Source organism: Lithobates pipiens, unplaced genomic scaffold (assembly GCF_037356315.1).
Source record: "Lithobates pipiens isolate NorthernLeopardFrog02 unplaced genomic scaffold, aLitPip1_a1.2 Scaffold_8, whole genome shotgun sequence".
Classification (NCBI taxonomy): Eukaryota; Metazoa; Chordata; class Amphibia; order Anura; family Ranidae; genus Lithobates; species Lithobates pipiens.
In genome coordinates this window covers 492983518-493007829 of record NW_027507903.1, presented here as the reverse complement: position 1 = coordinate 493007829, position 24312 = coordinate 492983518, and the positions used below count along the sequence as shown (strand labels likewise).

The 24312-nt window shown below is 48.2% G+C and overlaps 1 protein-coding gene across 2 annotated transcripts in view; it reads left to right on the top strand.

Annotated features, from left to right (window-relative positions):
- LOC143960465 (aldo-keto reductase family 1 member C1-like) overlaps positions 1-24312 on the top strand; it is a 136456-nt gene that overhangs the window by 67240 nt on the left and 44904 nt on the right. The window lies entirely within an intron of this gene.

Below are 24312 nucleotides of genomic sequence, written 5' to 3'. Positions count from 1 at the left end.
ATCGTCCTGGCGTCTCGTTTGCGCACGAGAGACTTACCCACAGAAGCTTGTTGTCAAAGACCCGTCGTGCTCCGTTAACGCGCGCTAGAGCGATCGGACGCACTCGCGTCGGCTTGAACGAACGCACGCGTGCACGTGGGGGCACGAACGGGCGCACGTCCACTCGCGCACGCTGACTCGTCGTGCGACCGTTTGGCGCCCTACAGTCTTCTTAAGGCACTTGCTCCCTTCCATCCGTGCTGTCCAGTCTACAGCGTGCTCGGAGATCCTGCTATCCTATACCCGTATCTGTTACCTTGGTTCCTGTTACCCGGCTTTGACCTTGACCCTGATCCGTTGCTGCCTGCCTACGACCTCCTGCTTGTCTGACTACGCCTCTGCCTCATCCCTCTTGTACCACGTTGACCGCTACCTGCTGACCCGGCCTGTACCCGACTCTGCTGTTTCTACCTACCTGTTGGATATCCTGTGACTGCTGTATCCGCTGACGTCCGTCTGCCAGCCAGTCTACCACCTGTGCCTGCCTACACCAGCCTATTGTCTTCAGCTCCATCTACTCGCTGTTGGTGTCCTGCTGCCCATCCGGACCAGCATCTACCTGCCAGGCACTTGTGCCCCCTGAACTTTTGAGCTTCTGTTACCACCTCCAGGGGTTCTTCAGCCAGCGGCTACGAGGGGCCGCTTCCTGCATTCCGGGCTCGCCTACTAGGTACGTGACAAATTCGTTTTGGGGAAGTTCAATATCTTACTTATACCCATAGAAGATATAATTGTGCACCAAAAAACCTAATAAATCAGCACACCTGCAAGTAAATGATAAAGGTGTTAAGGTGGATATTTATATACATAACAGCTGTGGAGAATTGCAGGTAATGAATTCAGCTGGTGGATAGGCAGTGTTGTATGTGTCAGCCCTGGTTCACATTGGTGTGATTTGGCATGTGATTTGACATGTCAAATTACATGCCAAATCGGAGGCAATTGCAGCGTTCTAATTGGTGCGGCACCACAATTTTGAAATCGTCTCTGAAATTGCTGGTGAACTTGCACAATTTCATAGTTACATAGTTAGGTTGAAAAAAGACACAAGCCCATCCAGTTCAACCATAAAAAATAAATAAATAAAATAAAAATATCATGCAATCCCATATATCCAATCCCACACCCACAGCTGATCCAGAGGAAGGCGGAAAAACCCCCCAGAAAAGCAGGATCCAATTTGCTACAGCAGGGGAAACAATTCCCTCCTGATCCCAGAGAGGCAATCGGACCCCTACTGGATCAACTTCACCCACAAATGTTAGTACCCAGCCACACTATGTACTGTACATTCAGGAAAGAATCCAGGCCCTTCTTAAAGCAATCCACTGAGCTGGCTAGAACCACCTCTGGAGGGTGTCTATTCCGCATTTTCACAGCTCTGGCCGTAAAGTGAATAACTGAATACCAAGTTAACTATATGGACCTATTATATATTTATAAATGGTGATCATATCCCTCTTAATCTCCTCTTCTCAAGAGTGAATAAATTCAGTTCCTGTAATCTTTCCTCATAACTGCGCTCCTCCATGCCACTAATCTGTTTGGTTGCCCTTCTCTCTACTTTCTCCAGTTCCCCGATATCCTTTTTGAGAACTGGTGCCCAAAATTGAACTGCATACTCCAGATGGGGATTTCCTCCTACTCTCAGTGTCTTTGTAATTCACCTACTGCAATCTCAGGGACACCACTTCTTATCAATCTCCCTTAAGTTTGCCTTCAAATATAGTTCTATGTAGAAATACAGATTTGCATATCTGCAAATGAACTACAATAAAAAAAATTGAATCGTGTTTGTGATCAAATATTTGCAGCTGTGATCAAAAGAGCGTGGTTTACCTTCTGATCCGGAAATTAGTCATTGCAATCACCCGGAATTTCCTGTGCTGGTCAGGATCTCCATCTAGGTGGACATGGTGAGGTCCTTCTTTAACAAAGAGGAGGTGCTGCTCATTTGCCAGCTAAGTGTAGGATATGTACTTGTGCTTACTCAATGTGAGGGTGGATGTGGTAGTTAGATTTGGTGTGGGTAGGGTTCATTAATTTGTTTATTTGGCATCACTACACATTTGCTTCTGGCTCATGCACACATCACTTCCTGCATTTGTTCTGCTGATGTAAATCAGTAAGGACTATGCAATTATAAATGAGAGCTCCTTTCTATTAAAATATATATATATATATATGACTTGTTTCACACTTGGGCAACTTTTCCAGCAAATTTGGACCTCCATGTTGCATGACAAGTTGTACTACATAATTCTCAATGAAAACCATTTATATCTGTGCTACTTCCACTTGAAACAGCTTAAAAGTAGTCCATGTACTACTTTGGTGTGACTTTCATGTGACTTGAGGTACATAGGGCGCAATATTACACAGGCATTCCCAGAAGTTGGGGCCAAGTTTCAGCAGCAAAGTGGCAGCAATTCAGTGTGACTCTCAGGTCACAGCAGTGTGAATGAAATTCATGGATAATACCTTTTATCTTAGCTCGGATAAGGGTCTTTTTTCAATGATGTTTATCAATATTGATTTTTATCTATATTGCCGGGATCCGACAATCCATTACAGCCGCAAGCATTTTAAATTAAATTTTTTCCTTTTAGAAATTACATTTTGCTCTGGTACTGTTATAAACACAGGAAAAATGCGCTACTTTACAGGCAGACTAAGGAAACCCCCCATGCACGATATTTAAAGGAATATTTCATTTTTTTTGTTTCACTTTAACCACTTCAATACAGGGCATTTATACAGCTTCCTTACCAGACCAATTTTTAGCTTTCAGCACTCTCACACTTTGAATGCCAGTTACTCAGTCATGCAACACTGTACCCAAACAAAATTTGTATCATTTTTTTCATACAAATAGAGCTTTCTTTTGGTGGTATTTAATCACCACAGGGTTTTTTTATTTTTTGCGGCATAAGTGGAAAAAAAACACTTTTTTTTTAGTTTCTATGATAAAATTTTGCAAATAAGTCATTTTTGTTCATAAATTTGGGCCATAAATTTATATGGCTACATCTCTTTGGTAAAAATAAACCAAATTAGTGGATATTATTTAGTCTCTTTGAAAGTTATAGAGTCTACAAGCTATGGTGCAAATCATTGAAAATTGATCACATCTGATCACACCTGATGTACTGATGGCATATCTCATTTCTTGAGGCTCTGAAATGTCAGGAAAGTACAAATACCCCCCAAATGACCCCTTTTTGAAAAGTAGACAGTCCAAGGTATTTAGTAAGAGGCATGGTGAGTTTTTTGAAGTTGTAATTTTTTCCCACAATTCTTGGGAAAAAGAAGAATTTTTTTTTTTTACAAAATTGTCATAACAAGTTATTTCTTATACACAGCATATGTATACTTCCAATTACACCCCAAAATACATTCTGCAACTCTTCCCGAGTATGGCGATACCACATGTGTGGGACTTTTACACAGGCTGGCCACACAGAGAATTCCAAAATGCAGGGAGCACCGTAAGGGGTTCTAGGAGCATAAATTACACCTCTAATTTCCTAACGACCTATTACATTTATGAAGGCCTTGGAGCACCAGGACAGTAGAATTACCCACAAAATGACCCCATTTTGAAAAGCAAACACCCCAACGTATATTCTATGAGGCATAATGAGTCTTTTGAACAGTTATTTTTTTTCCACAAGTCTTTGGAAAACGTGAAAAGAAAATGAAAACATATTTTTTTTTTTTTTTTTACACAAAGTGGTCAGTTTATAGGATATTTCTAACTCAAAGCATGTACATAGCAAAAATTACACCCCAAAATACATTCTGCTACTCCTTCTGAGTATGGTGATACCACAGGTGTGTGACTTTTACACAGCGTGTCCACATACAAAGGCCCAACAGGCAGGGAGCGCCGTCAGGTGTTCTAGGAGCATAAATGACACCTCTAATTTCCTAACGACCTATTACATTTGTGAAGGCCCTGGAGCACCAGGACAGTAGAATTACCCACGAAATGACCCCATTTTGGAAAACAAACACCCCAAAGTATATTCTATGAAGCATTATGAGTCTTTTGAGCGGTTCATTTTTTTACACAAGTCTTCAGAAAATGTGGAAAGAAAATTAAAATCTTTTTTTTTTTTTTTTTACACAAAGTTGTCCATTTATAAGATATTTCTAACACATAGCATGTATATAGCAAAAATTACACCCCAAAACACATTCTGCTACTCCTCCTGAGTATTGCAATACCACATGTGTGAGACTTTTACACAGCCTGGCCATATACAGAGGTCCAACATGGAAGTGGTACCTTCAGGCGTTCTAGGAGCATAAATCTCATTTCGTTCCTACCTATCACTAGTGATGGACGAACTTCCGACGGGACGTTTCGCGAAAGCGAAATGCGAACGGACCCAAACGTTCGCGAAACCGAACGTTCGCCGCGGGCCCCATTGACTTCAATGGGAGGCGAACTTTGCAAACCTTCATGTCGAATTTGCGGCCACGTGGTAATTATTAGGGGGTAAAACGTAGTCCCACCATCTGGACAATGACATAATACATGTATGAGGTGAATTTGGGATCGATAACTACAAGCATTTTTATTTTATTTGGGAAATTGTTCTAACAATTCAGGACTATGGAGCTAATGAAGGCAATGGAGGAGAGGGAAGGTCAGGGACCAGGGTAGGCAAAGAAGAGGGTGCAGGAGATGATCACCAGCAGCGTGACATACCGGAATGACACATGCACCGTGATAGAGGCATCTGACAGCAGCACCGTAATACAGAGCACTGACAGCAGCACCGTGACATACAGCGCTGACAGCAGCACCGTGACATACAGCGCTGACAGCAGCACCGTGACATACAGCGCTGACAGCAGCACCGTGACATACAGCGCTGACAGCAGCACCGTGACATACAGCGCTGACAGCAGCACCGTGACATACAGCGCTGACAGCAGCACCGTGACATACAGCGCTGACAGCAGCACCGTGACATACAGCGCTGACAGCAGCACCGTGACATACAGCACTGACAGCAGCACCGTAAGCAGCCCCAGGAGGAAGTCAGCACAGCACAGGGATGGTGTGATCCCCTCATAATAAGAACCCCCAGGAGGAAGTCAGCACAGCACAGGGATAGTGTGATCCCTTCATAATAAGAACCCCCAGGAGGAAGTCAGCACAGCACAGGGATATCATAAGCAGCCCCAGTAGAAATATGACACCGCTCAACCTCTTCAAAGAGGAGGGTAGGGGCATATAGTACGGTGTGCTTTTTTGGGTCAAGGAAGTGAGCCAAATGAATTAAGAAGGTCTGTGTGCTTGATTAAAAAAATAGTTTATAGACATATACATGGTCTACTGGTCACATGTGTTGAATTCCTCCGAGATCCATGCCTCATTCATTTTTAGAAATGTGAGGTAGTTAACACTGTGGTGAGCTAGGCGAGTACGCTTATCGGTCACAATCCCCCCTGCTGCGCTGAACGTCCTTTCGGACAGGACACTGGATGAGGGGCAAGCCAACAGTTCGATTGCAAATTGGGCAAGCTCTGGCCAGAGGTCAAGCCTGCCCACCCAGTAGTCTAGGGGTTCATCACTCCTCAGAGCGTCCACATCGGCCGTTAACCCAATGTAGTCGGACACCTGACGGTCTAGGCGTTCCCTGATGCTGGATCCGGATGACACCTGTCGATGGGTCGGCTGAAAGAATGACCTCATATCCGAAGTCACCAACACATCTTCAAACCGGCCTCTTCTTGCAGGCGCTGTTGGATTGGTACCCGCAAATCCTTCTCTGGGAGTGGGAATTGCTCCTCTGCCAGCGCACGCAAAAGCAGAATGCAGCATTTCTCGAAGCAAGGCCTGGAAGTGCTGCATTCTGACAGCCCTCTGCGACGGCGGTAACATTTCCGCCATTTTGTGTTTGTACCGGGGGTCTAAGTACGTTGCCACCCAGTACTGGTCCTTGACCCTCATGCTTTTTATACGGGGGTCCCTATTAAAACACTGGAGCATGAAGGCCCCCATTTGCACTAAAGTGGAAGCGGTGTGGTGGCCTGGCTCCTGCTCATCATCCAGGATAATGTCGTCCTCTTCATTCTCCTCTCCCCATCCTCGCACAACAGGGATCCCAGAAAGGTTTAAAGCATGCTCTTCTTGCTCCTGCTCATCCGCCCCGGCACCATCCTCCTCTGACTCCTCATCAGACTCCTGTTGTTGACTTGTCTCAGATAGAGTAGCCCCCCCTGGGAATTCATCCAGCATTGCGACTTCCTCATCTTCCCGCTCCTGCTCCTCCACAGCCTGATCAATGACACGACGCAATGCACGCTCCAGAAAGAAGGCATAAGGTACCATGTCACTGATGGCGCCATGGCTGCGACTGACCAGTTTGGTGATCTCCTCAAATGGCCGCAGAAGTCTGCATGTGTCGCGCATGAGCAGCCACTGGCGCGGTGAAAAAAAACCCAGCTCCCCAGAACCGTTTCTTTCGCAGAGTTCATACAGGTAGACGTTAACTGCACGTTTCTGCTGGAGCAGCCTATCAAGCATATAGAAGGTTGAGTTCCATCGCGTCGGGCAATCGCAAATAAGACGTCTGACCGGCAGATGGTGTCGCCGCTGAATGTCAGCAAGGCGAGCCATGGCCGTGTAAGATCTTCTGAAATGGGCCGAGATTTTCCTTGCCTGCCGCAAGATGTCCTGGACCCCAGGGTATTTGACAAGGAATCGCTGCACGACCAAGTTTAAGACGTGTGCCATGCACGGCACGTGTGTGATTTTGCCCTGTTTCAATGCGCTAAGCAGATTGGCACCGTTGTCACACACCACTTTACCAACTGTCAAATTGAGCGGTGTTAGCCACTCATCTGCCTGTGAACGCAAAGCTGAAAGGAGTGCCGGGCCAGTGTGGCTCTTTGCTTCCAGGCACAACAGACGCAGCACGGCATGGCAACGTCTCACCTGGCATGTGGAATAGGTTCTGGGGAGCTTGGGCGGTGCAGTGGAAGAGACGCTAGCAGCGGAAAAGGAGGAGGCAGCTGAGGAGGAGAGGGAGGAGGATGGAGTAGGAGGAGGAGAAGAAGAGTCAGGCCTGCATGCAATCCGTGGCGGTAAAACCAAATCTACACGGGTGCCACGGGTTACATGCTTGACGGCCGTCAGAAGGTTCACCCAGTGGGCAGTAAAACTGATATACCTTCCCTGCCCGTGTTTGCTAGACCACGTGTCTGTGGTCAGATGTATCTTGGCACCGACACTGTGTGCCAGAGATACATTCACTTGCCGCTGAACATGGCCATATAGCTCTGGGATGCCCTTCTCTGAGAAATACTTCCTTCCTGGGACCTTCCATTGTGGTGTTCCAATGGCCACAAATTTGCGAAAGGCCTCCGAGTCCACCAGTTTATATGGCAGTAGTTGGCGGGCTATGAGTTCTGACAAGCCAGCCGCCAACCGTTGGGCAAGAGGGTTATCCGGCGTCATCATTTTTTTACGCTCAAACATTAGGCCCACGGAAGCCTGCCTTTTTGCAGAAAAATGTGAGCTTGGCGTGATGGAAGGTGGAGTGGAGGACAATTGTGAGGAGAGAGGAGAAGGAGAAGTAGAAGACGAGGCTGGACGGTGAGAGCCTGCAGTGTGGCTTTGTGTGTTCCGTTGCTCCCACTGGGCTCGGTGATGGCTGCTCATGTGCCTTCTTAAGGCGGTCGTCCCTAGGTGAGTATTGGGCTTACCGCGACTAACGCGTTGACTGCAAAGATTGCAGATGGCAACGCTATTGTCAGCAGCGGACACGTTAAAAAAAGCCCACACTGCGGAGCCATGTGCCGGTGTCCTGGGAGCGCCAGATGTGACCGTACATGGTCGATGACTCGCTCCTGATACATTTGCAGTCTGCTTTGTCCCTGCTGTGCAATGTAAGTCATTGCTGCTTCTCCTCCCTATCTGCTGGTCCATATCTCCCTCTGAACTCCCCTCCTCTTCCTCTCTTGTGGGCACCCACGTGACATCACTAGACACGTCATCATCAACGTCACCTTCCCCACCACTATAAGTAGAGATCTCGGAGTAGGCAGCAACACCGGGGACCAACCTCCTCCTTGGGCTGATCTGGGTACTGGCGTCAGACTGCTGAGTAGCGCTTGTTGCTACCTCCTCTTCCTGATCCAATACCAAGAGTGGCTGCGCATCAGAAATGTCCTCTTGATATGGATCGGAAAATAATTCCAGTGACTCAAGCGGAAGGTATGTGGTGGTGGTGGTGGTGGTCGTGTTGTTGGTGGTAGTGTCTTTGGGGGTGCACATAGCAGAGAGTGAAGAAGAGGGTGCAGATCGAGAGGATGAGGAGGGTGCAGAAGAGTAAGGCTGAGCGAGCCACTCAACCAAGTCTGGTGCATCCTTTAAAGTAATTGAACGCACCTTCTGCAACTTCCCACTTTGGCTCAAGCCTGTTGCTCCTGCCCTACCCCTACCACCCCTGCGGAAGGGCCTGCCTCTTCCTCTGCCTGTCATTTTTTAAATGACCCTGTGACAAAACTCTTAGTCCCTATACCGATGAAGGACTGCTGCAGTATAGGGCAGCGGTCAGCAGTGGTGCACGTCAACCCTATCTATTGTGGACCGATAGCGGTCCTTACAGAACAGCAGACTGTACCGCACTCAAGCCTATGTACCGTAGCACCCTATACCAAGTTACCAGTCCTTATAAGAACTTTTGTGGACCAAGCAGGTTGTGTATTAGTGTTTAGCAGACTGTACGTCAGTCCCTATACCGCTGAAGGACTGCTGCAGTATAGGGCAGCGGTCAGCAGTGGTGCACGTCAACCCTATCTATTGTGGACCGATAGCGGTCCTTACAGAACAGCAGACTGTACCGCACTCAAGCCTATGTACCGTAGCACCCTATACCAAGTTACCAGTCCTTATAAGAACTTTTGTGGAACAAGCAGGTTGTGTGTTAGTGATTAGCAGACTGTACGTCAGTCCCTATACCGCTGAAGGACTGCTGCAGTATAGGGCAGCGGTCAGCAGTGGTGCACGTCAACCCTATCTATTGTGGACCGATAGCGGTCCTTACAGAACAGCAGACTGTACCGCACTCAAGCCTATGTACCGTAGCACCCTATACCAAGTTACCAGTCCTTATAAGAACTTTTGTGGACCAAGCAGGTTGTGTATTAGTGTTTAGCAGACTGTACGTCAGTCCCTATACCGCTGAAGGACTGCTGCAGTATAGGGCAGCGGTCAGCAGTGGTGCACGTCAACCCTATCTATTGTGGACCGATAGCGGTCCTTACAGAACAGCAGACTGTACCGCACTCAAGCCTATGTACCGTAGCACCCTATACCAAGTTACCAGTCCTTATAAGAACTTTTGTGGAACAAGCAGGTTGTGTGTTAGTGATTAGCAGACTGTACGTCAGTCCCTATACCGCTGAAGGACTGCTGCAGTATAGGTGAGCGGTCAGCAGTGGTGCACGTCAACCCTATCTATTGTGGACCGATAGCGGTCCTTACAGAACAGCAGACTGTACCGCACTCAAGCCTATGTACCGTAGCACCCTATACCAAGTTACCAGTCCTTATAAGAACTTTTGTGGAACAAGTGAGTTGTGAATGTTTAGCAGACTGCAGCAGAAGGGCAGCAGTCAAGTATAATATCCTTTCTATATTTGGAAGAAAGAATATTATACATGTACAAGCCTATTACTGTACCACTGATACCAGTCCTGAAAAGAACCTTTGTGGAACTAATAATAACAGCAAGTCTTTAAAATTACCCTCACTGCCTGACAACACTGCTTCCTTCCTGTCCCTATACAAATTGGCAAAAAAAGAGAACGATTAGTGGTTACTGGAACAGCTCTTTTGTGGACCTTGATAGTAACAGCTAATGATGATGATGATGATGATGATGATGATGATGATGAAAGACTAATCTGGCTGTCCCTGTAGCATACACCGTCCTTTCCCTTTCTCTAAACTAACAAAAGACACTCAGGCTGCTGCAAGAATCAGCAGCACAGCAAACCTATCAACACCTAACACCTATACCAGTCCTGAAAAGAACTTTTGTGTACCAAATAGCTAGTGGTTTATCTCTCCCTACTCCACACAGGAACCTGTCCCTATCGTAACAGAAGAAAGAATGTAAAATGGCCACCGGATCGGGTGTATTTATAGGTTAGGGGGAATGTCCAAGTGTCCATGTGCTGTCATGTCTCAATTGGCTGTCCTGTATCACATGATAAACGTGTCACCAAAGGTTAAAGTTCTTGTATACATTAAACACGTAAGTCCGCCGCGGCGAACGACGGAAAAAGGCGTTCGAACGTGCGGACCGCGAATGTCGGAAATTCGCCGCGAAACGACCGCCGGGCGAAACGTTCGTCCATCACTACCTATCACATTTTTGAAGGTCCTGGAGCACCAGGACAATAGAATTACCCACAAAATGACCCCATTTTGGAAAGCAAACACCCCAATGTGTATTCTATGAGTCATGGGCTGCAAATAGGTACTCGGGTACTCCGACGGGCTGGTGACAGGTACTCGGGTACTCCGACGGGCTGGTGACAGGTACTCGGGTACTCCGACGGGCTGGTGACAGGTACTCAGACGGGCTGGTGACAGGTACTCAGATGGGCTGGGACAGGTACTCAGATGGGCTGGGACAGGTACTCAGATGGGCTGGGACAGGTACTCAGATGGGCTGGGACAGGTACTCAGATGGGCTGGGACAGGTACTCAGATGGGCTGGGACAGGTACTCAGGTACTCGGGTACTCAGATGGACTGTGACAGGTACTGGAGTACTCAGATGGACTGACAGGTACTCGAGTACTCAGATGGGCTGACAGGTACTCGAGTACTCAGATGGGCTGACAGGTACTAAAGTACTCAGATGGGCTGACAGGTACTCGAGTACTCAGATGGGCTGACAGGTACTCGAGTACTCAGATGGGCTGACAGGTACTCGAGTACTCAGATGGGCTGACAGGTACTCGAGTACTCAGATGGGCTGACAGGTACTCGAGTACTCAGATGGGCTGACAGGTACTCGAGTACTCAGATGGGCTGACAGGTACTCGAGTGCTCAGATGGGCTGACAGGTACTCGGGTGCTCAGATGGGCTGACAGGTACTCGGGTGCTCAGATGGGCTGACAGGTACTCGGGTGCTCAGATGGGCTGACAGGTACTCGGGTGCTCAGATGGGCTGACAGGTACTCGGGTCCTCTGGTACTCAGATGGGCTGGGACAGGTATTCGGGTACACAGATGGGCTGGGACAGGTACTCGGGTACTCAGATGGGCTGGGACAGGTACTCAGGTACTCGGGTACTCAGATCTGTGTGTGAGGAGGAGAACCCGGTAACATCTCGTTACTGCGGTTTGTTTACATTCTGTGACCGGCTGTGATTGGACACAGCCGGTCACGTGGTAACTGCGATCGGGGTTGGGCTATGTCAGGGTGACAAGCCACATCCCCGTGCACGAGCCCTATAACGGCACAGTACATGTGACCGGCTGTGATTGGACACGGCCGGTCACATGTATCGGGGGGGGGGTCGATGGGGATGGAAAACCACACAGATCGGGGAAGGGCCCGCAGGAGCGGTGAAATACCGAGGCCGTCATATGACATCCACCCAGGATGGGAGATCCCATCTGTGGCCGTCAAATGACTATGGCCGGGTATTGAAGTGGTTAAGCATTATTAAAGTCACTGCTCCTGAAAAAACGTCCGTTTAAAAAAAAAATGTCATTGATACATGTTCCCTGGGGCAGGACCCAGGTTCCCATACACTTTTTATGGCAAAGAACTTGCATACAAGCTTTCAGTGAGATCTTTGGATTTTGCAGGTTCGAGCCCCATTGACTTCCACTATTCACACATATGCCCATCTGACAGGCATGTTCGCCGGCAATAGCGCGACTTGCATGTATGCCCAGTTTCTGAGAGTTAAACAGGGGCTGAAAAATTGGGCCTATACACTGCAACCTCTCCCATATACTCTATTTGGAGTGTAGGAATGAGCCCTGCTGCAAAGCATTGCATCAAAAATTTTAATTACACGCCCCTGTTAAACAGGGGCTGGAAAATTGGGCTGGTGGCATCACCCAGAACCAAAAATAATCTTCCCAGATATCAGCGGAGGAGGAAGAGGATAGACCGTCAACATAACAGGACAACCACTCAGCATCAGCATAGGCAGTCTTGAAGGAATGTGATATTTCAAAAAAAATTATTTGATTACATCAGCTTCAGGTGCTTGGTAGCTGGTGGTGATCCAAGACTGATTCATCTTTATGAAGTTCATTCGATCAACCGGGTCAGTGGACAGGCGCACCCTGTGATCGGTTACAGAGCCACCAGCAGCACTGAAGGTGCGTTCTGAAAGTACACTGGATGCAGGACAGGCCAGTAGCTCAATTGCATACTGTGCAAGCTCTGGTCAGTGATCCATCCTCAAGGCCCAGTAAGCCAGAGGATTTTCGGTGGGAAAGGTGTCCAAGTCTGACCATGTAAATCAGATGCTGACGATGGTTGCTGGAACAAATCATACCTTGTTGCTGTGGACTAAAAAAATTGTCAGACGGCCACCTTCTCCACCACTCCTTCTGACCGAAGCCTCAGCAACACGGTGTCCAGGACCAGGAGTTTGTAACCTCCCAGTTTCTGGGAACGCGTTGCACAGACCTTTCTGCAAGGCCTCATGGAGATGTCTCATCCTCTGCTCCCTCTGCGATGGCAAGATAAGGTCCACAACCTTACCCTTGTATTGTGGATCAAGGAGAGTGGCCAGCCAGTAATGGTCCCTCTCCTTGATCTGAAGAATACGAGGATCCTTCCGCAGGCTTTGCAGGATCAGGGAGGCCATGCAGCGTAGGTTAGCTGAGGCATTCAGTTCGGAGTACTCTGGGTCACTAAAGACAACATGATCCGCAGCCACGTACAAGTCCACGGGTTTCTTGGGACTGTAAATCATCCCTACAAGACTGCTGCTGCTGATGCTGAGTGCCAGGCTCCACCTCCATGCTGACACAATCATCCTCCTCCTTCTCTTCCTGTGTGATGGGTGGGACAGCAGGAACCCTGTCTGGATAAAGGGGGGCCTTGAGAGGCAAGGAAGTCCTCCTCTTCCTGCCTCTGTTCTGCCTCAAGTGCCCTGTCCATTATTCCACGCAGCGTATGTTCAGGACACAGGTGGACAAGAGGTACAGTGTCACCAATGCATGCACTGTCACTGTTCACCATCCTTGTGGCCTCCTCAAACGGTGACAGGACAGTGCATGCATCCCTGATTATGCCCCACTGGCGTGGGGAGAAAAAAACCAAGCTCCCCTGCCCCTATCCCGGTGCCGTAGTCGCACAGGTACTCATTGATGGCACTCTGCTGCGTGTGCAGCCACTGCAGCATGGCCAACGTTGAGTTCCACCTGGTGGCCATGTCACATATAAGGCGGTTCTTGGGCAGGTTCAACTCCTTTTGGAGCTCAGCCAACGGAGCACTGGCATTAAATGATTGGCGGAAATGCAAACAGACTTTCCTGGCCTGCTTCAGGACATCCTGTAAGCCCGGGTACCTGCCCAAGAATCGCTGCACCACCAGGTTAAGGACGTGAGCCACACAGGGCACATGGGTCAGTTGTCCCTGTCAGAGGGCAGAGAGGAGGTTGGTGCCATTGTCGCAAACCACCATTCTGGGCTTAAGCTGGCGTGGCGTCAACCAACTCTCGGCCTGCCCCTGCAGAGCTGACAAAATATCTGCCCCAGTGTGGCTTCTGTCCCCCAAACAAACCAGCGCAAGCACGGCATGGCATCTTTTTGCCTGCGTACTTGCGTAGCCCCTTGAACGCCTATGGAGCACCGCTGGTTCCAAGGACAGAGCACTGGAAGAGGCCATGGAGGAAGAAGAAGAGGAGGGGTGGAGCAAACCTAGCAGTATGCTGCGTCTTGTGGAACATGACTGCCAGATTGCTGTCCTTCTTGAGCATCCCCTCTCTCTGAGCTCACGCTGCCTTCCTCTAGCTGAGTATCATCATCAGAGCCTTCAAAACACTGGGCAACCTCCTGGAGCATGTACCCAACACTGTGCTCAAACAGTTCGGGGGACTTCTCAGGAGGACATGGTGGGTCTAGGGAAGAAGTGACTGATGATGACCTTGAGATGAGGGAAGAGGATGCGTTGGCAGCTGCTTTGCTAGTATCCTGAGCCTGGGTGAGAGAGGATGAGGAGGATGAGGTCATCCACTCTACCAAGTCTTCGGCATGTTGCTGCCGAAAATAAGGACAAGTGTGTGCCATGGCCATGTGCTGATGACGATGCACCGCGTCCATGACCAGCACTGTTGCCTCTAGACAGTCTGCTTACCCTCTTTTATTGGCTCATGACTGTCTGCCTCTCCTTGTTGGCCTTCCAGACATACTAATGGCCTGCAGGGAGATGAGAACACCAGCAATTGGGGGTAGCTTCAGGTGTATACTGTGCAGGAGGCACAATACACCCACTGTAACTGCTGCAGCTGCCTGTGGTATTGGAACAGAACAACACCAGTAATTGGGGGAGCTTCAGGTGTATAGTGTGCAGGAGGCACAATACACCCACTGTAACAGATGCAGATGCCTGTGTTATAGAAACAGAACAACACCAGCAATTGGGGGTAGCTTCAGCTGTATACTGTGCAGGCGACACAATAGACCAACTCTAACTGTGCTAAGTTCAATCACAAGAAAAGAAGACACTGTCCCTGCCTATCCTATCTCTCTGAACGCTACACAAGGCTGCCGCGCAGGCGGGCTTATATAGTGTGGGCATGTACTAAACCCCCTGAGCTATAATTGGCCACAGGTATTATGGCTCTCCTCGCTGCCGGCGCTGTGTTTGGCCAAGCATGCGGGTCACAGTGCATGCTTGGCCAATCATCAGCCAGCAATGCACTGCAATGGCGCTGTGCATTGTGGGCCGTGAGTGTCACGCGAATATGGCACGAACGGCCCACAAAGTTCTGGCTTCGCCGAAGCCATGCGTTCGACTCGAACACCCAGCTCATCCCTAATGTTCAGAATGAATTCATTTACATGATGGCATCTACTGTTCTCCAGAGTTTACTGAGAAGTATTCATAAGGCCAAGTACTGTGGTCTCATGTTTGATTCAACAACGCTGCTGTGATGGCTGGACACATCAAAGAATAAGTGATAAAAACAACCTGGCAGTGTTTGTGAAGTGCAACAATCACCCTCTCAAGTTGCATAGTTACATAGTTAGGTTAAAAAAGACACAAGTCCCTCCAGTTCAACCACAAAAAAAAAAAAAAAAAAAAAAAAAAAAATAATAATAATAATATCATACAATCCCATATACCCAATTCTATACCCACAGTTGATCCAGAGGAAGGCGAAAAACCCCAGCAGAGCATGATCCAATTTGCTAAAGCAGGGGAAAAAATTCCTTCCTGAACCCCCGAGAGGCAATCGGATTTTCCCCCGGATCAACTTTACCTATAAATGTTAGTACCCAGTGCCCAGTTATATTATGTACATTTAGGAAATAATCCAGGCCTTTCTTAAAGCAATCTACAGAGCTGGCCAGAACCAACTTTTCACAGCTTTTACTGTGAAGAAACCTTTCCGTATTTGGAGATGAAATCTCTTTTCCTCTAGACATAAAGAGTGCCCCCTTGTCCTCTTTGTTGACTGTAAAGTGAATAACTCAACACCAAGTTCATTATATGGACCCCTTATATATATTGTACATGCTGATCATATCACCCCTTAATCTTGAAAGGTGTACATGCAGCCAAGCAGGATACAATGATGGTTCCGTTTTTTGGCACCATCGAAGCTCTCTGTGTTCTTCTCTTGTTCAACACAGCGCTGGGAAAAACTCAAAAATGCTGTGCCTTTGGTTCTTAAGTCAGAGTCCGAAACAAGGTGGAGTGCAAGAACAGAAGCAGTGAAGCCCATCAACAACTACTTTAAGGAGTTAGTTCAAGTCCTCCAGGACATGACAGACAATGAAAAGGAGACCAGTGAGACAAGAAGTGATGCAAGACAGTTGTATAACTGCATGTTGAGTTACGATTTTCTGACTTTGCTAGGATTTTGGAACAAAGTGCTTATTCGCATTGAGCATATTCAAAAGAAGCTGCAGGATCCTAGCATGGACTTCCACGATGCTGCCCTGGATTTGAAAGCCCTCCGACATCATTTTGATGATGACAGAGAAGTGTTAGTCAGTGAGTCATTTTGAAGAAGGATTCAGTCTCTGTTAAAACTGGAATATTGAAGTTGAAATACGTCAGAGACAAAAGAAACAAATGCCTGGTGAGAACTCAAGAGATGCTGGTTTATTAGCCAAGGAGGAGATGAAGAGTCATGAAGGGAACACTCAACCGTCTTCACAGAGAAATGGATGAAAGGTTTACCCATTTGCATGACACTGACGTCAAGTTTGGGTTCCTTCTCGATGTCGAGGGACTGTGTTACGGCGCTTACAATAACAACCTAAAAAAGAAGTGTGAACATTTGGGTGAATTCTACAGCTCTGATGTTGATGGACAGCAGCTATATGAAGAAATTTTGGATTGCAGAATGTTGCTATTAAGTCGGGCCAACATGAAAATATCAAGACCTAAAGAGTGTCTCAAATTTATTGTTCAATATGGAGATAAGAGTGTCTTCCCCAATCTTTGCATTGCTATTCAGATAATGCTAACTATCAGTAGCGTAACTAGAACCTTCAGGGCCCCGATGCAAGAAACCATGAAGGGCCCCCCTGAACCCCAGAGAGGGCCCTTCCCTCAGAGTCCGGCGGTGGAACTCCAGGGTGTGGTCACAGATATGACCTTTGTGAGCCCTGTAGTTCCACCACTGGTATCAGTAGTTTTTATTTTTTTTATTTTTAGGTGCCCCATTGGGGGATTGTCCCTAGGCAGGATGGGGTCCCCGTCCCCAGAAGAGATGAGGTCCTTTTCTCCAGGGCAGATGAAGTTACTGCTTCTAGGTGAGAAGGGGTCCCTGTCCCCAGGGGGAGATGGATTGGGTATGTAATGGTGTGTGGGGGATGGGGTCCTCTCACTCACCATGACCAAGCTGCAGGTCGTGCACTCATCCATGTTGGCCTGGGCTCCATCCAGTGTGCTGGACGGGCGATCAGCATATCTCCCAGAAAGACCTTTCCTCATCTGTGTATGACGGGGAGGAGGGGGACTGGCAGACAAGCCTGCAGTGTCCTCTGGGGAGCCGGCTCGCATAGGGCTGCACTGCATCTGTGTGCTGAAAGTTTGTTTACCCGGGAGAAGTATGCAGTGCAGTGTGGGCCGGACTCAGTGGGGGCGGAACTCTGGCTGGGGAGAACAGACATTGGACTGAGCGGCAATGCATGGAGCAGGAGAGGGGTACTCTGAGGAGCCGGTGTTCTGCCGTACAGTGTCCGGCCATCAAATAGTGTCCGGACCGTACTGCGCATGTGCAGCACGGAGCAGACGAAGCTTCGGAAAATCTCCGAAGCTGAACGGCGCCTGCGCTGTGAGTGGAGGTGGTAGCCCCACCATCCAAGCGGACATAGGGTTGTGAATATTAGAGGGCCCCTCGCGGGCGAGCTTCGCTCGCCACGCTTCGGGCTCGGCCTCGCTGCGCTCGGCTCTTTTTTATTCCTACTCTATGTCCACTTGGATAGTGGGGATAGAACCTGGACTCACGGCCCAGGCGCTGTTCATCCTCGGCAATTTTCGGAATCTGTGTTGCTGTGTACTGCGCATGCGCAGTACACAGCGGACACTATACGATGGAGGACGTTATTTGACAAGACACCAGCCAAGGACACAGGTCATGCAGGGAATGCACAACTAAAGAACAGCCATTGCGATAGTCGAGCATGGAGCTCTGCTAGTCACCCTCCACCTCCAGCCACCCATGTGCATGGTGCACTGGTACCCCTAGCTGCCTATGCTGCTGCCGGCCATATGTAGAGGGGGCTGCATGGGCCCCCTGCAGCACAGGGCCCAGTTGCAGTCGCGACTGCTGCACCCCCTATAGTTACGCCCCTGCTAACTAATGTAGTTTTCATCGCCAGCTGTGAGAGAACATTTAGCAAGTTGAAATTAATACTTTCATATTAGAGAGCCTCCATGGGTCAAGGAAGACTCTGATCTTGCTTTGCTGAGTGTAAAAAGAGAAGAAACAGAAAAAAACTGACTTTGAGCACATCAGACCAGTTTGCATCAGTGAAAGTGAGGAAGGTGCAGTTGTAATTTTTATGTAGTGCCAATCCATAATTTGTTAATTGGAAGATTAAAGAGTTTGACTTGTAGTATTGTTAGCTGTTTTTTCTTTTTTTTTGTTAAGGTTATCTGAAAGATGGGTTTCAAATGTTTTGACAGGGGTGAAGTTTCAGTTCTTGCCTTAGGTGCCATTTTCACAAGATACGCCTTTTGCTTCCGTTTGAACAAAGAAGAATCACTGAATAATTCATCCCAACATTTTGAGATGGGAATGAGGGACACCTACTAGCAAACATATGTAAGCATGGAACACACCCCCTGCCACATCCCCTTTAAAGGAGAATTAACCACATAAATAAAAATCTACAAGGTTTTTTTTTCCACTACTATTCCTTTATATTGGCTTTTAAAATGTACAAATGCAGCAATTTATAAATTGGATGAAAGGTTTAGCACTGAGAAACACTTATATACAACTATATGGATTAGACTTAAATGAGGAACAAGTGAGGAGGAAAGAGGGACAGAGGGACATTGCTCCAAATCAGGGACAGTCCCTTGAAATCAGGGACAGTTGGGAGCTATGTGACCATGATGGGATTGTCCATACAAATCAAAGAGCCAGAAGCTCACACTGCTTCTCCCCAATGGCCCAGAGAATCAGACAGCCACACGGTCTTTGGAAGGCACTAACATTGTGCTAATCAGGCCAGAGATGACTTGATATCTCCACGCAATAACCTGACACATGGTAGTGAGTGGACCACTGCTTTCAGCCAGTCCAGGACTAACAACACTGTATTCTCTGGTCACAGCATTCTACACTGACCTTTCTGTAGGAGGATATTAGTTCTCTGTCCCTGGTCACAGAACATTGCTCTACTCTCCTCCGTTTAACGGCTACGTCTTCCTTCCAGATCTCTTCCAGCATGCAAGTCCTGTGTTCCCCTGGTCACAGCAGCTTCATACTTCAAGGATAAGGATCTTTATCTTAAGCGCCTTCCTAGCGGTTCCTCCATCCCTCCTCCACGCTCCGCGCATCCCCACGTGGGGGCGTCCAGAACAGCAGCTCAGTACTCCATTGTCTGTTTCTACTTTTCAGACTTCCCTCCTGGAAGCATGTGACCCCAGCTTATATGAGAGACCTGCCCCCTGCCAATACAGAAAGATAATTGGTCAGGGCTCCTCACATGAGCTGCCTGCCACTCAGGTCTCAAGTCCAACCTCTCTTCCAGAACCATCCATCGGAAAGCAAAGGGGGAATCTCTGAGCCAGAGTACAGGTGGCCACACCCCCCACTACACTAGACACTCCCAGTCCCAAATCAAAACAACCAGGCCTGAAATGAAACATAGGCCTGGCTAAATTTACCTGCATCTGAGCCCTGAGCTAGAAAAATCCTATTCTAGCACCTACCTTTAGGTAGAGGGTGCTACATAACAAATAATTAAGCAACAAGAAAGTATAGTGGGGGGCAGGGAAATGGAGAAGAGAGGGGGAGGGCCCAGGGTCACCCACTGTAAATACACGCATGTCTGTAGTTGGGGTTCTCGTGGACTGGCGAGGGCTCAGCCACGGGAGTCAATCCAGTTCGACCAGATTTTGTCAAACTTTGCCAGGCAGTTTCTGCTCTCGTACGTGATTTTATACAGTGGTAGCACCTTGTTAATCATGTTTTGCAAAGAGCTTCTTGTGGGAAGCTCCTTCTCCTTCCACCTCAGCAAAATGTTTCAACTGGCATAGAATAGGATGAAGGTAATGCACAGTTTAGTACATCCATCTCCCTCCGTATCTTCCAAATGACTCAATAGTAGGATCAAAGGATCCATCGGTATAGCAATTCGACATATCTGCGTTAAAGTATCCGTAACAACCTGCCAGTAGGGGTGAAGTTTGGGACAGGACCAGACCATATGAAAAAATGTCCCTGGTTTAAGAGTGCATCTTCTACACAGGGGCTGAGTAGGATAGATACCAGCTAGCCTCTGCAGAGTTTAATATGCCCTATGTAAAAACTTTAACTGAATAAAACGGTCTCTGGCAAAAATCATAGAGACACAGTCCTTCCATTCATCCTCCCCCAAGGAAGGGATGTCTACTCTCCATCAACTCAAAGAGTTAGTAGTCTAAACATCATGGGCCACGGTCAAGAATAGGTATAGAGATTAAAGGGTATTCCCCATCACCCCTGAGGTCAGTAGTCACTCAATTGGGTCACCGGATTCGGAAACGTGAGAGTTAAGGGCAGTTCAGAGCTGCCAGCATCTAAATTGAAAAGATCTAGGGAGACGATATGCCTGTTGCAGCTCCTGAAATGACATGACTCTACCGCACGTCATCACTTGCTTCAATGTAAAAATTCCCCGCGTAGCCCAGACTGCTGGGTCCAGTATTTTATGCAAGTGAGGGAGCAGGGGGTTTCCCCAGAGCAGCATGTAAGGATAGACGCAAGATGGTTTTAGGCTTGCCACCCTAGAACACTGCCACACCCAGATCGTAGTCCCCATGGGGCCCATAACAGACGAATGAACTTTACACCCCCTAAATACCAAATTAGATGTATAGGATCTCAGAAGGGTTCTGCTTAGGCTGGGAGAACCACCATCACACAGTGACTAGAACTGCTGCCCAGTAATATAATACAAAATTGGGAGGTGCTCAACCACTGCCAGATAATAGGAGATAAAGAATTTGTCTCGCTACCCTTGGGGGGTGACTAGCCCAAATAAAGGAGGTCACGACTGTTCAGTCCCTGAAAAAAGGACCTAGGGATAGGGATAGGGGTCTGCCTGAAAAAAAACCCAAAGGTTTGGGTAGATAAATCATTTTAATTAGATTCCCTCTACCAACAGGTGTGAGCTATAGATTGTGCCCCGTCGCATACCGCTTGATAAGTTAATCTAGCACCGGGTACACATTCTTAGTCAGGTAGCCTACAGCTGTGGTGCCCACCTTCACTCCCAAATACATAAATTCGTCCACCTAACATAGGGGTGTGTGAGTGTGCGAGGTAACGACAGGTGCAATGGGAACAGCACCAAATTATCCCAGTTGGTGAGGATCTTAGAGAGTATTTTGGTGTCAACATTGAGGAGGGAAATAGGACAGTAAGAAGAACACAGTGTAGAGTCCTTTCCAAGTTTGGGGGTGACCACTATCACTGCATCGCTCATTTTGTCCGCGAGCAGGTGAGGAGTATTGGAATTGAGAATTAATAAACTGAACCATCAGATCCGGAAAGGGCAGAGGAAGGAACCAGACATCCATAGCAGGACAGACATGGGGGTTATTTACGAAAAGGCAAATCCACTTTGCACTACAAGTACACTGCAAGTGCACTTGAAAGTACATTTGGAAGTGCAGTCGCTCTAAATTTAAGGGGTAGATCTGAAATGAGGGGATGCTCTGCTGATTTTATCATCCAATCATGTGTAAGCTAAAATGCTGCTTTGAGCTTACAGCCAGCAAAGGTGGCCTAACTTAACAAACCATCCCCCCTCACCCACCCCCCAACAATGGAGGAGGGTCTGCAACTCCAAACGAACACCAGCCCTGTGCCTGGACATGAAGGCAAATGTGCAAGAGGTGCCTAGCCCCTTTCCATAGAAACAGTCAAAGGCACATAAGGTATTCCAGCAAAGTATTGTGTAGATCACCCGGAGCACCAGGAGCACAAAACTTAGATGGACAGTCAAGTATGAAAAAGAAAAGGCACAAAGTAAAGTAACATCAAATAGTATGTAAGATGTAGGACCGAAGTCTTCATGGCCATAGCATGGGAGTTAGCACTCATGCTGCAGCCGCATACCTGGATAGAGGTCGCAACTGTGTAGGGAAGTGTTCACTTGGTAAGACTCAGATCCCCGGCAATACAGCACATGGTGAGCCACTTGGATTGTTGCACACATGAGAAGGCAGCCAATGGGTACATCAGACAGCAGCCCCCCATCTCCAAGTCTCCAGGGAAGGAAAAAAGAAAGGACACAATCTGACTGCTAGGAAGTAGCCCCGGCAATATCCCAACAGTACAATCTGGATGGGGGGGCGACAGCTGTCACCAGAGCTCCAACAGAAATGACAGGAGCATAGCATCTAGGGCATAGTCCCATAACTAAGAGGCCAAAGCAGTGTACATGGCAGCAAAAGTCGGTCACTGCCAACAGATGGTAGGATAGGGCTTCTGGGGATCTGGAGCAGCCGGAGCACCACAGCTAACAAGTTACAGTCAATCCGGTCTATGATTGCGGATAGGCCCTGCAGTGAGAGTCACAAAGGCACGTTCAGGAAGAAAAACTGTGAGGCCATCAATGTTGTATAGTATCAGCCCATGCATTAGCCTCCCTGGGGGAGGTGAAGAACTGCACACGGTCACCATCTTGAACACGCAGCTTGGTGGGGAAAAGCATGCTGTACTTAACCCCCTTCTCCCGCAGCATGGCACGGGCATGGTCAAAGGACTTACGCTGCCTCTGCGTTTCATGGAATAGTCTGGAAAAATAAGTAGTTTGACATTGTCGAATATCAGTTCTCCTTCCAGGGGGGCAGCACTAAGCACCATATCTCTGTCTCTGTAATAAAGGAGTTTAAAAATGAATGTGTGTGGCAGAGCCCCCTGCAATCCTCTAGTTGCCGGCATGCAATGGGCACATGTTGGGAGAATTTTGCCCTTGGGAGCAAGGGGAGGAGTAAGTGTTCCATGAAGGCCACGGGGTCTGAGCCCTCAGCACCCTCAGGCAGCCCCAGGACTATTACGGCGGGTCCAATTTTCTGAGTCTTCTGCCCTGGCCTGTTTAACCTTGGTTTTAAGGATCTGCAGGCCTGCATGGTGATCTCTCTGTATATCCTCTGCCCTGGATACTCATCTCTCCACCTCGGTCACCCGGTCCCTGAACTTGTCCATATCTCAGCGAATGAGGGCCGCCTCCGTCTGGACATGGTCAATCTTCACCGTGAGGGTAGATTGGCAGGTAGAAATGGCCAACATCATGGCAATAAAAGCTGTGGAGCTGGCCAGGGTAGTGCCATTAGATGGGGAATAAGTCTGTCTCCATGTGGTGGGCCGAGGAGGAGGTAGGCCTAGGCTTAGGCAGTGTACTCACTGTGTCCGATATTCGCTTCCTCTGGCTCCCCCAGTCAATTCACTGAGTATATTGTAAGCATTTAGAACCACTTTAAAGTACCCAGTGCCATCTTGGACACGCCCCCCATGCATATACTTTAAAGTGGTTATAAATGCTTACATATACTCAGTGAATTGACTGGCCTCAGGTAATACACAGAAATTAAACAAATCCTCCTACATAAGTTGTACCAGTTTATTTGCTGTATTATATTCTCTACATCATTCAAAGTCTAGAATTTATAAAGCTAGGAGGAGAGCTGAAATGACACACTCCAGAGCTCAGTGAGGAGAGCTCTGAGGGCTGTTTGGAGTTAAGGGACACACCCGCCTCCTTTTATACAGCACACAAGAATAGAGGTGAGTCTGTCAATCACAGGCTGTGTGCTGGAGATCCCTTCCCTGTCATTTTTTTTCTCTTGGTGTCAGGATAACTGTCACAGTCCCAGAGGATGCTGGGACTGTGACATCATAATGGGCGGGGACATCATCTGGTGATGTCCCTATATAAGTCACCGCGCGTCGGGTCCGTGCCATTGTGAGCGGCGGACCCGACGAGTCAACATCTGGAAGAGAAGAACAGAAGAACAGAAGAACAGAAGCCGGCGACAGAAGACCGGGCCACCGCCTGTAAAAGAGCTATAAGAAGGCGCGGTGGCCTGGCAGAAGAACCGAAGAGGGGGGACAAGACCCCCGAAGAGGCGGACAAGAACCCCGTAATCGGAAGAAGAGGCCGGGCTCCTCCGCTAGCAAAAGATAGCGGAGGAGTCCGGCGAGAAGTCCCCCGAAGACGGAAGACCCCCAGAGCTGTGCAATAATTTTTACCCTGTGTTGTGTTTTTTTTTGTACTTTTTTCACAGGTGAATGGGTAGGGGTACATTGTACCCCATACTCATTCACATAGGGTGGGGGGCTGGTATCCGGGGGCCCCCTTAT